This window comes from Gorilla gorilla, chromosome 16, assembly GCF_029281585.2.
Source record: "Gorilla gorilla gorilla isolate KB3781 chromosome 16, NHGRI_mGorGor1-v2.1_pri, whole genome shotgun sequence".
In the NCBI taxonomy this organism is placed as follows: Eukaryota; Metazoa; Chordata; class Mammalia; order Primates; family Hominidae; genus Gorilla; species Gorilla gorilla.
Window position 1 is genome coordinate 17263399 of NC_073240.2, and position 15562 is coordinate 17278960.

Sequence of the window (15562 nt, forward strand, 5' to 3'; positions counted from 1 at the left end):
ATGCCTGTGGGTTCTGTCAGGGACTGGGGCCCACATGTGGGAGACGGTCTCACAGACCCAAGACCTTGAGAGCAGACCCTGCTCCCCAAGCCCACTCTGCATGTGGGGTGTCCCCAGGGTCCCATGGAGCTCTGGAGTCATGGAGTCACCTTGCCTTAATTAGTTCTTTGTGCTGTTTGAGTTTACTTAAAGGGCGTAGGGCAGGAGGAGGCAGTGACTGTGGGGGTTTGAGAGGATTTTGGAGGACAGATCTACGGGTGGGGGTCCCTGAGGGGTTCAGGGCAGGCATTCCTGTGTGTATGATGGACTGAGGGCAGGGAGTGCCGTGCCACTGTCCCAGGCCACTGGGGCAGGAGGACTCTGCCTCCCCTCTGGGATTGTTCATTTCAGAGACCCTGGCCTCCTGGCAGTGAAGCTGCAGGTCTCAGTGCATCAGAGATATCGAGTTTCTCTCCCTGCCCACCTGGGAGAGGTGTGGGCAGACCCCGGAGGCTTAGCCAGTGGGGAGGAGGGGTGGGCCCATGTGCAGGTTGCCACAGCAACCAGCTACTTCTTTCCCACAAGGCTCCAGGCTGGGAGACAGCAGAGGGCCTCTGTGTTGACCCTCCAGGCCCCAAGACCTGATCCCAGGCAGGGGAACAGGCTCTAGGTTCTGGGGAGGGGCTGGTCCAGTGGAGGGTGGGGAGGGAGCTGCAGGCAGGCTCCCCATAGCTCAGTCCAGGGGTCCGAGAGATCTGGGGGAGAAGGGTGGGATGGGGGGTCTATTCTAGGGGTGTAAATGCCCCAATACCTGAGGAAGGGGGTGCTCTGATGGAGAACAACACACGTGCCACACACTCATGCAGACATCATACAACAGGTGCAGCATACATGCAAACACACCACACACACCATGGACACCACACATGGCACACGCATCAGACATGCAAAACACCACACACATCACATGACACACACAGCACACACAGCATGCAAGCAACACACCACACACATCACATACACCATGCACAGCACATGTATCATACATGCAACACAACACACACAGCACACACACCACTCATGGCATATGCCACACACCCAGCACATACCTCATACATTCAACACACCACACACATCATATGCCACACACAGCACATGCATCATACATGCAAACACACCCCACACAGCACACATGGCACATGCATCAGACATGCAAACACACCACACATACCACACACGGCATATGCATCATACATGCAAACATACCACACACAGCACACACCACACACATGCATACTGCTGTAAACACACACACACTACACAACATAGAATGGAGTCTCAGCCACATGGGCTAGAGTCTGGGTTGGAGGATGGCTCCCCTACCCAGTGACTCTGCCCCTGGGCTCTGCCCCTCCCATCCTCAGCTTCTCCAGCCAGTCACCAGGAACTTATCCTGAACCACCAGCTGGCAGCCAGCCAGTGTCCAGGCCTAAGGTTCTGCCTCCTAAACACCTCTTTCTGTGGCCTTTTGCCCTCTCTCCCGCCCCCGGATCGAGGCCTCTGCGATCTCTCTCCTGGACGATGAACTACAGTGGCCTCCGACAGGTCTCTCGGCCTCCCACCTCCCTGCAGCCTGGCTCCCTGTCACTTGCTGATGGCCCCTGCTGCCCTGGGATGCAGCCCAATTTCTCAGGCCGGTGTGGCAGATGGCATAATTGGCCACAATTTTTCACTCTGCCCTGCATCCGGGCCCTCTGCCAGGAGACCGTTCCTCCTGCAGGAGGAAGAATGCGTGTCCTGGCCCTGAACTGGGCTCACCCCGGGGCACGTGGGCGGAGGAGAGAGTGTGCAGGCCTGGGGCCTGGGCCTACAGAAGTGGAGGGTTTTCTACTCTCCCCAGCACCTTCGCCATTGCTGAGGGAAGCAGCTCGTCCCCACCAGCCCCCAGTCCACAAAGGAGAAGCAATAAGGGGACACCCCAGACCCAACGGCTCCAGCCAGCCAGCCTCCCGGTGGAGCCCAGATAAATTACTGCATTGTGCACCGTCAAGATTTCACAGGTGCTTGTTGGCTGCAGGGGCTGACTGCTATTGGGCCCTGCACCCAGCTCCAGCCTCCTGGGCAGCCTGCACGTCACAGACTGCTGTCTGCCCAAGTGCCCACTACGGCCTCCACTTGTCCAGAAATGTTCAGTGAATACCTCCTCACCGCACATCTCCCTGCCCCCCGGGAGGTGGGGTCAGAACTCAACGGTCAGGAAGATTGAACCAAGCCCTCATGTCGCTCCAGTTCCTCAGGCTTTGGGGAGGTGCTGGGCTCGGCGTCCTTTGAAGAGTCTTGTATTAGTCCGTTTTCACACTGCTGATAATGACATACCCAAGACTGAGTAATTTATGAAGAGAAAGAGGTTTAACAGACACACAGTTCCACGTGGCTGGGGAAGCCTCACAATCATGGTGAAAGGCGAAAGGCACGTCTTACGTGGCGGCAGACAAAACAGAATGAGAGTCAAGCGAGAGGAGTTTCCCCTTTTAAAACCATCAGATCTCAGGAGACTTATTCACTACCATGAGAACGCTATGTGCAAACCACCCCCACGGTTCAATTATCTCCCACTGGGTCCCTCCCACAACACATGGGAATTATGGGAGCTGCAATTAAAGATGAGATTTGTGTAGGGACACAGCCAAACCATTTCCAGTCTCATTCTCCCCTCGCCTGACTTGGTCTCCCTGACTCTTTTTCTTTTTATGCCATCCAGGTCTTTCCTGCTGTTGAACGCGTCATTTCATGCAGGCTTTGTGGACTGGGCTCATCTTTAGGCAGTGTTTTCAGGTGGGTGGTGGGAAGGCCGCACGCCCTTCACCTGTCCGGAGTGTCTCGCTATTGCTGTCTCGGCTGGCATGTGGGTACTGGCGCGTAACCCGGCACCACAGACTGGGGGCTTCAATAGCAGAAACGTACTTTCCCCCAGCTCTGGAGGCTGGCAGTCTGAGATCAGGGGTTGTCACAGTTGGTTTCTGTCTCCCTGGCTCGCACACGCCGTCTTCGCGTGTCCTCACAGGGCTGCCCCTCTGTGCATATCTGTGTCTTCATCTCCTCTTCCTATAAGGACACGTGTCAGATTGGATTAGGGTCACCCATGTGACCTCACTTTGTATTAATCTCCCCTATCGAGTCCCTGTCTCCAAACACAGTCACTTTCTGAAGTCCTGGGACTCAGGGCTTTGACAGATGGATTGGAGGCAGACAGAATTGCCCCAGACGGCTGAGCACAAAGTTCCTGGGTCACAGCGAATGCTGGAGATGGGGAGAGGTGGCAGGGGGGGTTAGTGTGATGGCCCTCCAGGACCCCAAGCCCCATGGTGGGTGGACCTCAGGCACGGGGTCCCTGTAGGGGCAGGCGGCCTAAGGCAGCACTGAGTGGTGCGTTTCACCCCATTTCCCCAGCCTAGCTTGCCTGTCCACCTGCGGGAGTGGCGGCAGTGTGAGCTGTGGTCTCTGTGGATTGCAGGGATTCTGGTGGTGGGTCGGCGGGGTCTGTGCAAGGGCCATTTGACAGGCCTCTTTAAACCAGAAGTGTTTTCCTAAACTCTTCGGGTTTGTGCCCCACATGTTTCTTTTGTCTGACTTTAAGAAATGGCATTCGCGGTTGAAGCTACAGATTGATGCCCAATGACAGTTTGGGCTCTGTCCCTTGTTTGCTACGTAGTATGCTTATATTTATTTTATTACAAATGATACGTCATTGTATGTCCTCTTTGCTCCATTACTTTTATATTTCTAAGTGGTTGGCTTCTTTGTTTAAACTTTTATGATTTGTAGCTTCATTGCATTACAAGAAAGCAAGAGTGGTGTAAATTTTGCATTTTAAATATTTGCTTAGATTTACTTTGCATCTAAATGGTTGCAGTAGGCATCCCTGTGCGAGGCGCTCCTGCAACGCCAAAGCCCTGCTCATCTTGTCTTCCCACCCCTCGCTGGACTCATTTATTATGGCCTTCAGAGTGGACCTAATCCCTTCCCCCATATTTATAAAGATTTCCCTTTTTTTTTTTGGTGTTTTGCCGCTGTCTTGGTGAGTTCACAAATGCTGCTTACTGTTAGCACTCCATCTTTATTTGCATATATGAAGATTATAAAATGATTCCTGATGTAACAGTGAATGCTTCCTGTTGTAAATTCAATTTTGCAATATTAATGTGCCAGCCCCAGCTTTCTTGACTTTTACTGTAGTCTGTGCTTTTTTTCTTTTCATTTTAAACCTTTCTGTGTTATTTTGCTTTATGAAGTCTCTTATAAGTGGTAAGACATTAGACTGGTCTTTTTTTTGTAACCAGAAATCCTTTATATTTACATAATTCTACCTGGTGTTTGGAATGAGTGTGTCATATTGACCTCTCGTCCTTCCCCTCCCCCTCTTCCCCTCTCCTTCCCTCCCTTCTTCCCTCCTGTCCCTCCCTTCCCCTCCCAGTCTCCCTTCCTTCTTCCCTCCCATCCCTTTCTTCCTCTACCTTCTTCCCTCCTATCCCTCCCTTCCCCTCCCCTCCCTCCCTCTCTTCTTTTTTTCCTCCCTCCCTTCTTCCCTCCCTCCCTTGCCCTCCTGTCCCTCCCTTCTTCCCTCACATCCCATTTCTTCCTTCCTTCTTCTCTCCCATCTCTCACTTCCCCTCCCTCCCATCCCTCTCTTCCTCCTTCCCTCCCCTCCCTCCCTTCTTCCCTCCTATCCTTCCATCCCCTCCCCTCCCTTCCTTCATTTTCCCTCCCATTCCTCCCTTCCCCTCCTCTTCCCTCCCTCCTTTCCCCTCCCATCCCTCCCTTCCTTCTTCCTTCCCATCCCTCCCTTCCCCTCCTCTCCTTCCCTTCCCCTCCCTCCTCCCTCCCTTCTTCCTTCTTGCCCCTCCCTTCCTTCCCCTCCCTTCCTTCTTCCCTCCCCTCCCTCCTTTCCTTCCCACCTCCCATCCCTCTCTTCTTCCTTCCCCTCCCTCCTTTCTTCCCTCCCATCCCTCCCTTCTCCTCCCATCCCTCCCTTCTCCTCCCCTCCCTATCTTCCTTTTTCCCTCCCATTTCTCCCTTCCCCTCCCCGCTTTCCTGGACAATGAGACGGCTGACCTGCACCCATCATGATTGTCTAAGGGACCACCTTCTTCCTGTTGACCACCTCCTCTTCTTTGTGCCCCTCAATTCTTGTTTTTCTACATGTGGTTACTTTTCTTCCCTGCTCTATAAACCCCTAAATTTAGCCAGTTGAGGTGATGGATTTCAGAATGAGCTCTTACCTCCTCAGCTGCACACCTGCATGAAGCCTTCCTTCTTCCCTGCAGTATTCATTGTCTCAGTGACTGGCTTTCTGTGCAGTGAGCAACAAGACCAACATCAAACTCCTGGTGTTTCAGTCACATATTTTCTGTCCACATATTTCTTCTTTTAAAAAATCTGTAATGATTTAGAAGGCAGACATCATGTTTTTGAAACAGTCTTAAACTTATATTTGTCTAACAATGAAAGATTAAACAATGACTTTTGACTCCCTTTTATGGAAAACAGAGAACTTAATGCTGCTCCTCCTTGTTATCTTCATCCCTTTCCTAAGTGCATTAATTTCCTCTGAATTTACAAACCTCATACTTCTTACTTGAAATTTTAAACCCCTTAAAGTTTTCCAATGCGTTCCACTTTGTTGGCATTGTTATAAACTGTATTTTAAATTTGTGTCAGCAGCAGCCTTTCTCACAAGAGTTGTGAATGCTTTGATTCTCTTATTTTTACCTGGCTTATCATTCCAGCCCAATTCTTTCTATGGTGATGTCCCTGCTGTCCTGTTTGGTATTTTGAAGGATTCCGTTCAAGCAGCTTTTACAGAAGAGGTGACAGGTGCAGCCATCTGGAGATTTTAGAAATGGCCAGAAAGTTCTCAGGTCCTGGGGTTTCCCACACAGATATGCCAGTATCAGTTATCCCATGGTGTATTAGTCCATTCTCACGCTGCTGTAAAGAACTGCCTGAGACTGGGTAATTTATAAAGGAAAGAGATTTAATTGACTCACAGTTCTTCACTGCTGGGGAGGCCTAGGGAAACTTACAATCATGGTGGAAGGGGAAGAAAACATGTCCTTATTCACATGATGGCAGGAAGGAGAAGTGCTGAGCAAAGAGGAAAAAGCCCATTATAAAACCATCAGATCTTGTGAGAACTCACACTCTATCATGAGAACAGAATGAGAGTAACCACCTCCATGATTTAATTACCTCCTACCAGGTCCCTCCCACAATACTTGGGGATCATGAGAGCTACAATTCAAGATGAGATTTTGGTGGGGACACAGTGGAACCATATCACATGGTCTGGAGGCATATTTTATTTCAGCAGACACATTTGAAGACAACTTAATTTTAGCTTATTTGAAGATAATCTGTTTACTTTTTTCCTCTTGGGAGCTTTTCTGATGTCCTGTTTTTCCTGAAGTGCAAACTTCAGTGTAGCACAACACCCTCTGGCATTATTGCTCTCTCTGCATTATTTTTTTGCTCAGCATTTTCAATTTCTCCACCTTGAAAGTTTTCTTCTATTATGTTTTTGGCTGCTACTTCTGCTCCTTTCTTCATTTTCTCCTCAGGAGCATCTGCTGTGTGTGGTTTGGCTCTGTAAGACCTTCACATCCAACCTGCCTCTGTTCTTGACTTTTCACTTCTATATTTTAATTTCACTTGCGATTTGGAAGTGTTTCTCAAATTTTTCTGTTGTACCATGACTTTGCTTTTCTGCAGCTGCAAGTCTGCCATTTACACTGAAGATTTTACAGCAGCTGTTGTGTTTCTTGTTCACAGAGGAGAGAATTGGTCTTGCCTTGAGCTCTGAGGGAGAAATCAAGTTTCAGCCTTGAGAGTATGATGAAATGAAAGGGCCTCCACAGATAATGATCTTGTCCTGGTCAGCATTACCCAGCCTCCAGAGACAGACAGTTTTAAATCCTGATGAAATTCAGATTCCTGCCTCTGTGAAGGATAAAGCAGCAGAGTTACTGGCTCTTCCATTTTCCTTAATGAATGTCAGGAGTTGTCTTAGTTGGCTCTCTTTGCCATAAGGAAATGCCACAGACTGGGCAGCTCCAACAGCAGACATTTATCCCTCACACTTCGGGAGACCAGGAGTGCAGGATCTTGGTGCCAGAAGGGCTGAGACCAGCAGTGCAGGATCCATAGGCCAGTAGGGCTAGCATCTGGGGAGGGCTCTTCCCTGGGCTGTGGGAGGCCGCCTTCTTACTGTGTCCTCACAAGGCCTGTCCTCTGAGTGTGAGGGAGTGGGGGGAGAGAGAGCTCTCTGGTGTCTCTTCTTCTAAGGACACTCATCCTGTTGGATTGCACTCCACCCTCATAATCTCATTGAACCTTAATTGCTTCCTTAGAGGCACCAGCTCCAACTATAGCCACATTAAGGGATAGTGGTTCAATGTATACATTTTGGGGGTACCCAGATATTTGGTTCCTAAGAGGAGCTGAGCAAGATGTTCCTCAGGGAAGAAGAAACAAAGGGGAGCAGGTCACAGGCACCTGAGCCCCAGGCATTATTATTGGTGGAGGGTGTTCAGTTTCTTGGCATTTTGAACAAAGACTTGGACAAAATGCACAAACCAAGCAAGGAAAGAAGCAGAGATTTATTGAAAATGAAAGTACACTCTACAAGGTGGGAGCCAGCAGCAGAGATTTATTGAAAATGAAAGTACACTCTACAAGGTGGGAGCCGGCTGAGCACAGGGGCTCAAGAGCCCCGTTACAGAATTTTCTGGCATTTAAATAACCTCTAGAAATTTCCCATTCGTTACTTGGTGTACGCCATATGTAAATGAGGTAATGGCTTGCAATCAGTCTGATTGAGAAGCCACCAATCAGAGGCTGAAGTGACGTTACAAAGGTTACACCCTATGCAAGCGTCTGATTGGTTGTGAAAGCAACCAATTAGAGGCTAAAGCGAAGTTACAAACTTACACTTCTATGCAAATATCTGATTGGTTGCAGAAAGTTACCAATCAGAGGTAGTTTCAATTTTCAATCTGCCAAGCAGAAAAGGAGGGGTGGGTTGCAAAGGGAATAGCCCCTGGTCTTTCTGTTACTTAGGTGTGGAAAGTTGTGGTTTTCCTTTTGATTTAGCTCTAGGAAGTCAGCGTGAATTGGCCTCAGGTTCCCTGCCTCCAGACCCTATTTTCCTGCCTCAGTGCAGCTGAGTGAGCCTTCTGTTTGGGTCATGCCCTAAGACCCAACCAGCTTTTGACCTTCTCCTGGGCAGGAGCCTGGGGGTGGGGGGTGGATCACAGACATTACATTCTCCTGAGGCAAATGCCCAGGATGTGAGGACAGTCTGCCTTGGATGGGCTGCAGGCCCCTCTCCCTTTCTCTCCACTGCACCCACGTCTAGGCCTCCTTTCCAAGGATCCAGAGCACTTTGAGTGAGGGGGAAGCAAGGCATGTATAGTGCATGGAGCAGAGGCCAGGTCGTTGCCAATGTTTAATGCACATCAGCTATTTTTATTGTGAATTCAAACACACTTTTATTGGAGTATAAGGTGTGTTATAGACAAACACACTGTTATGAGTGGAATAGTGTCCCCCCAAAAGATATGTTGCAGGAGGCTGGGCACAGTGGCTCACAGCTGTAATCCCAGCAGGAGTTTAAGACCAGCCTGGGCAATGTAGTAAGACCCCCAAATCTAAAAAAATAAAATAAATTAGCCAGGCATGGTGACATGCACCTGTAGTCCCAGCTGCTCAGGAGGCTGAGATGGGAGGATCTCTTGAGCCCAGGAGTCCAAGGCTGAAGTGAGCTGTGATTGCACCGTTGCATTCCAGCTTCGGTGACAGAGCAAGACTCCATCTCAAATAAATAAATTAATTAATAAAAAAGATATATTGAAGCCTTAACCCCCAGTAATTCCAGAATGCAAGCTTATTAGTATATAGAGTTGTTGCAGATGTTATCAGTTAAGATGAGGTGATATTGGGGCTGGGTGAAACTTCTGCCTCAGGTGACTGCCCCATTGACTCTCTCACCAGCAGCTGCAAGAGAGTTCTAGTTGCTCCATATCCTTGCTGACACCTATTATTTTCTGTCTCCTTATTTTAGTCATGCTGGTAGGTGTGTAAGTGGATTACACTGTAGTTTCAATTTGCATTTTCCTGATGATTAATGGTGTCAAACACTTTTTTTGTATATTTCTTGGCCATTTGAATTGCTTCTTTTGTGAAGCATCTGTGCAAGTATTTTTCCCCTTTTCTGTGGGATATCAATCTTATTTTTGTTGGTTTACATGAGTTCTTCATATGTTTTGGTTAAGAGTCCTTTTCAGATATATGAATTGCAGTTCTCATAACAGTGTCTTTTGATGATATGAAGTTTTTTTTTGTTGTTGTTTTGTCTCATTTGTTGAGACAGGGTCTCGCTCTGTCACCCAGGCTGGAGTAAAATGCTGCGAACTTGGCTCACTGCAACCTTGACCTGCCAGGCTTCAGCAATCCTCATGCCTCAGGCTCCTGAATATCTGGAACTACAGGTGTGCACCACCACAGCTGGATAATTGTTGTAATTTTTGTGGAGACAGGGTTTTGGCATGTTGCCCTGGCTGGTCTCAAACTCTTGGGCTCAAGTGATCTGTCCACCTCAGCCTCCCACAAATGCAGGGTTAATGATTTGTGTTTTGTTTAAGAAATCTTTGCTTAAGCTGAGGTCATGAAGATGTTTTTTGTGTTTTCCTCTAAAAGCATTATTGTGTTCCCTTTTGCATTTAGATCTCCAGGCCATCTGAAATTTATTTTTGTATGTGGTGTAAGGCAGGGGTAAGGCTGCTTTCTTTTTTCCATTGGGATATCCAGTCGACTCAGCAATGGAAAAGACCACACCCCTCCAGCCCCCCAGCCCCACATCTCAGCCTTGTCTTTGTTATAGATCAGGTGACTGCACAGATGGCGGTGGCTTCCGGACTCTCTCTTAGGTTCTGCCCGTCAATTTGCCTATCCTTATACCAATGCCACACTGTCTTAATTTCTTGTTCTTGTTTTCAAGGGTGATCTACTTGTTTGGTTCTCCTTGGTGGATCAGGTGGTCTCGGACACACTTTTCCCTTGATTTTAGTTTCAAAGCCCTGAACCATTTTGTTAGAACTCCATCATATCCTAACTGTGTAACCTGGCCTCAGTTCATCTCATTGTACCATCTTTAACATAGAAACACAAATTCCTATCGTAGAGAGTCTCTGGGAGAATTAAATGAGATAATGCGGCTGTTGTGCTTGGCACATAGAAAGCATTTAGTAAAGGTTAGTGATTTCGTAGTTTAGTGGTTGGAGGTACAGCATCTGGAGTGAAACTGCCTGGATTCAAATCTTGGTTCCTTCACATTGAAATGCGTGACTTTGGGAGAATTACTTCATGTGGGCCTACTGTCTTTAAAATGAGGGTACTTGTAGTGAACGCTGGAGCTTAGAATGTGGATGAAGTGCACACAGCAGTTCTCAGCTTTGTGCTCATGGGGGAAGACAAAGATAATGACAATTTCCATGCAACATCTGGAGGATACAGGACCAGGCACCCTGTCTAGACTCACCTGTGACTCACCCACATACCAGGCTACTCCTGCATGCCAGGGCATTCCGCCTGGAAGTGCTGAGTCCATATGTGTGAGGGGCACTCCGTTTTCTGGCACGTGGTGGGCAATCACTCCATTGACATTGCCTCTTAGAATCTTCCTCCTGTTGATCAGAGTGTCCTGGCCCCTGTGAGCTTGATTTTGATTTTTAGCAGCTGCAGTCCTTGTGCCTTATGGATAGCACAGTAAATCTTTTTAAAAATATATATATTTTTTTCTGTTATGTGAAGCACATCTATTTGTGAGGAAGGATTTTCCTCTGAGCCCTTGTTCCCTTGCTCTTCTGCTTGTGCCGCTGGTGTTTTCATAAGCTCAGTGCTGATTTCTTTCTGAATATCACTGCCCCTTATACACAGGTGGTCTGATTCTGCCTTCTGCCCCAGTGAGGGTGGGCTGAGCCCCCTTCCAGAATGACAGAGCAGGTGACTGCAGCACGCTTAGTGCAGGCTTTGTGCCTGATGGGATGGTGTCTCCTTGGGGATGTATGTCCCAGGCAGGTGCCCCAGGATGGCTCAAAGGGAGGGCCTAGAGCAGAGTCGACAGCCTTTCAAGTGGGACCCACCAGGAGGTGTCACCTCCAGGGCTCATTAAAGCGTGTCCAGGCTCTCAGATTTCCTTGGAAACCAGAAACTAAAGGCAAAGTTGGCGGAAGGGTCTTCTGGCATCTTCCTGTGGGAGCAAATGTGGGCGGGAGCAGCTTCCCCCTCTGCTGCAGGGCTTCACCACTCCCGCCCTGCTGCCTCCCTGTACCCCGCAGCCTTCCTACTCCGCTCCCAGCTCTGGCTCAGGCTGCCCTTCTTCTTGCTGATTCCTTGCTCTAGTGCAGGGTTTCTCCAGTGGCTCCCCACGACATGCCCAGGGTGACATGCCAGTGTGTGTCACCAGAGCTGCCCACGCACAGCCCTCTCATAGAAAGCAGTTACAGCGAGCCTGGGGGGTGGGCCCTGTGGGCTGTGTGGGGGAGGTCGTTAGCACAGTGACTGTGACCAGCAGGCAGGATGGGTGGGTGGAGGCCCAGGAGGAAGGAGAAAGGAGCAGGGAGCAGCAAGACACGGGGGAGCAGCATGGGAGTGGGAGAAGCTGAGTGTGGGTTCTGGGAGGGATGGGGAGGGGCAGCCTGGGAGGGGGAGAAGCTGAGTATGGGTTCTGGGAAGGACAGGGGGGAGCAGCGTGGGAGGGAGAGGCTGAGCGTGGGGTCTGGGAAGGGCAGGGGAGGAGCAGTGTGGGAGGGAGAAGCTGAATGTGGTGTCTGGGTAGGACAGGGAGAAGCAGCCTGGGAGGGGGAGGCTGAATGTGGGGTCTGGGAAAGACAGGGGAGGAGTAGCCTGGGATGAAGGAGGCTGAACATGGGGTCTGGGAGGGAGGGGGGGAGCAGCCTGGGATGGGGATAAGCTGAGCGTGGGTTCTGGGAAGGACAAGGGCAGAGCAGGTGGAAGGGAGAAGCTGAGTGTGGGGTCTGGGAGGGATGAGGGAGGAGCAGCGTGAGAGGAAGAAGCTGAGCCTGGGGTATGGGAAGGACAAGGAGAAGCAGTGTGGGATGGGGAGAAACTGAGGATGAGGTCTGGGATGGACTAGGGAGGATCACTGTGAGAGGGAGAAGCTGAGTGTGGGGTCTGGGAAGGACAGGGAGGAGCAGCGTGGGAGGGGGAGAAGCTGAGTGTGGAGTCTGTGAAGGAAAGATGTCTGGGTTGGATTTCTTCATGGTGTTCCCTGTAAACCGCAGGGAGGTTTAACAAGGAAATTGACAGTGAAGAACTACAATTCCTCAAGTCCCTCAGCTCTGATTTGGCTTCCTTTGAAGGGAAGTCTGTGCATGGACTGGGCCATCTGGACCCCTGAAGATATTTGGGTTACAGTGCCAGGCCCTGGATTGAATTCCTGTTTAGTAGAGTTCATTGATTACTCACAGCCACCTCTCCAGCCTCCCCCCACTTAGATCCCCATCAAGCTGTTGCCAGAATTACACCCCAGCCTCTTTGCAGATGGTGCTTGCCCCTGCTTGCCTGGCCAGAACCGTTGGAGACTCACAGCTGGCTCTGGTCTCCTTTCTCTCCATCCTCCTGCCCCAGGTAGGACCAGCCTCCTCCTCCCCAGGGCCAGGCACAGGGGGACACCTTGTGTATACTCTAGTGTGACTGGCAACGACTTGTCCCCCCAGGGCCGACGTGAGCACATGTGAAATAAGGAAGGGCTCAGCGTGCCTCAGAGGGGCCGCCCCTACCTAGGGGTTGCCATCTTTGGTGTTTTTGCTGTTGTGGGGACAGTGTTGACGTGTCCAACTGAAAGCTTTGCCTCCATGCCCCCAATCCAGGATCCGCCATGAGGAAATCCCTTCCCTCCTGCTGTGCCATCTCAGCAAATATATTTTTTCTTCCTTATGACTTTCTTTCCTCTATCTTTTTGTTTTTGTTTTTAAAGACAAATTCTCACTCACCTAGGCTGGAGTGCAGTGGCATGATCCCAGCTCACTGCAACCTCTGTCCCCTGGGTTCAAGCAATCCTCCCTCTTCAGCCTCCTGAGTAGCTGGGACCATAGGCATGCACCACCACGCCCGGCTAATTTTTGTGTTTCTTGTTTGGAGAGAAGGGGTGTTGCCATGTTGCTCAGGCTGGATGCCTCTGAGTCTCTCTGATGGTGCTCTGGAAGTGGCCACAGGGGCCTCTCAAACACACTCCCTGGGCCTGCCCTGCACCGTCACCACATCACCGCAGAAGACAGGATCTCAGATGAACACAGCTCTCAGCACCCTCCTGGCAGCTGGCATAATTGGGACTGATCTTGTTAGAGGGAGACAGCTAGCTCAGTTGACAGTTTTGTGTTCACAACTTCATATATTTGGTGAAAAGACGCAGGGAAATATGAGATGCGGAAGCAAAATGGCTCACAGGGGCTGCTCGAATGCCCCACGGCCTTTGGAGACTCTTTCTCAGCTCACGGAAGGGCTGGGAGGAAAGGGAGGGATGGCGAGGGGTCGCTCTTGCTTAGTAACACCCAGAGCAGGGTGCCAGTGAGGGGTCACCCTTGCTTACTAATACCCAGAGCAGGGTGCTGGCGAGGTGTGGTGTCACCAGATGTGGACCACACTGGCCTGCCAGCCTCCTTGCCTGTGGCCTCGAGGGTCCCTTATCCCTGCAGCCCGGTTCACCAGGGACTCGCAGTGATGCTCACAGTACAGGTTAAACAGGAGCTTGTGCTCACTGCCTTCCCAAGCAGCCCGGTCAGCTGGGACTCAAAGAGCCCATCTCGCCCAGAGCCTCCCAGAACCGAACCTGTACTCTGGGTGACCTGAGGGCTGAAGGCAGTGTGAAAGGGAAATAAATCTTGGGACGCCAACATCACTACACAAAGGGAAAAATCAAGCTGGGAACTGCTGTGGGCAAACCTGCCTCCCTATTTGAAGCCATCCCTCTGCTCACTGAGAGACGTGCATATCTGATTGCCTTCTTTGAAAAGGCTAATCAGAGACTCAAAAGAATGCAAGTTTGTTCTTCACCTGCCTGTGACCAGGAAGCCCCCTCCCTCCTTCCAGTGGTCCTGCCTTTCTGGATGAAACCAATGTACCTCTTACACATATTGATTGATGCCACATGCCTCCCTAAAATGTATAAAACCAAGCTGCACCCTGACCACCTTGGGCATCATGACCTCCTGAGGATGTGTCATGGGCGCACGTCCTTAACTTTGGCTAAATAAACTTCCTAAATTGACTGAGACCCATCTCAGATATTTTGGGTTAACACCAGGGTCAAGACTTCGCTCACCCTGGCCTGTCCTGCCTGTCATCCTGTCCCTTCCCGGACCTGTGGGGCGGGACCTGGGGCTTGGCTTAGCCCACAGCCTCCCACCCTCCCCCCATAGCTGTCACATATGTGAGCCCCCAGAGAGCCTGTGCCATTGTGAGAAGGGTCATTTGTACAGTGCCTGCGTGGGGCCTTGCAGTGGGTCTGTCCCTCCTTACCACATCAGCCACCGAGCAGAGGGACCCTGTGTGCCACAGTTCCTGGGTCCTCATGGAGCCCTGGGCCACAGCTGGACATGGGGCCAGGAATGCTGGTGTCTTCCCTGGGCAGGTGCGGTCAGAAGAGAGGGGACCATTGTCTCCATCGTAAGAACCACTGAGAACCAATGCCAGAGAAAGACACGTGCAGTCTTAAGGGAGGGGCCGGCTGCAGGGAGGAGGATGCCTGACCATGAGCTCTGCAGGCGTCTCGAGGGTTGGGACAGGGGTTTTCTCTTACAGAAAGTGGTCTGCAAGGCTAGAGGCATGAGTGTTGGGAGAAGGGATGACGGTACCCATGGGACAGTGGAGTAGAGTTCCTCCTGGAACCACCCTGGCCTCTGAGGGGCTGTCTGCTGCCTCCAGTTGGGGCCTCAGATGAGGACCTGGAGGGCGGCGCCATGTTAACCCAAGCCTGGGTCACAGGCATCCTGTGGGGTGGCTCAGTGGGAGGAGCAGTCAGGGGGATCGTTCACAAGGCAGAGGGACTGGGGAGTTTCGGGCTGGCCTTGCCCCGGTAAACCAGGGGCTGTTGTGAGTCTTGCCTGAGTCCCATGAGAAAGCGGTTCCTTTCAGGAAGCCCTTTTCGGGAACACAGAGTGGGGGCATGTCCGAGCCTGTGCTGGGTCCAGGAGCCCAGGGCCCCAGTGAAGTTCAGTATCGGTGCAGAAAACATTTAGAACTTGTTTTCACATCAGCTGTCACATATAATTGTCACCACAGCTCTTCAGGGTCCAGGTTCGAGATTCCATTCTAGGAACAGTGCAGCTTAGGAGCAGAGAGAGAAAGCGACTCATCCAAGGCCACTCGAACAGGAACGGGGGCTGGGCAGGAACCCCGGACCCTTCTAGCCTCGTCTCAGGACCCCTGCTTGGTTGCTGAGGGTGAGTGGTTTGTGGAGGGCACGGCCCTGAGCAGCCTGAGGGGAGCTGGCGGCAGACACCATCCT

General features: G+C 50.9%; 1 long non-coding RNA gene across 4 annotated transcripts; it reads right to left on the reverse strand.

Moving 5' to 3' along the window:
- Positions 1-2366: 2366 nt before the first annotated feature.
- LOC129531447 (uncharacterized) lies at positions 2367-15179 on the reverse strand. Of its 4 annotated transcripts, none has more exons than XR_010130912.1 (3): positions 14575-15179; positions 5259-5415; positions 2367-3084 (listed from the first exon to the last, which is right to left on the reverse strand). It is a non-coding gene; the product is annotated as an uncharacterized lncRNA (long non-coding RNA). The 4 variants fall into 4 exon arrangements; XR_010130910.1 differs by lacking the exon at positions 14575-15179 and adding an exon at positions 13050-13157; XR_010130911.1 differs by lacking the exon at positions 14575-15179 and adding an exon at positions 5749-7486.
- Positions 15180-15562: the final 383 nt, after the last annotated feature.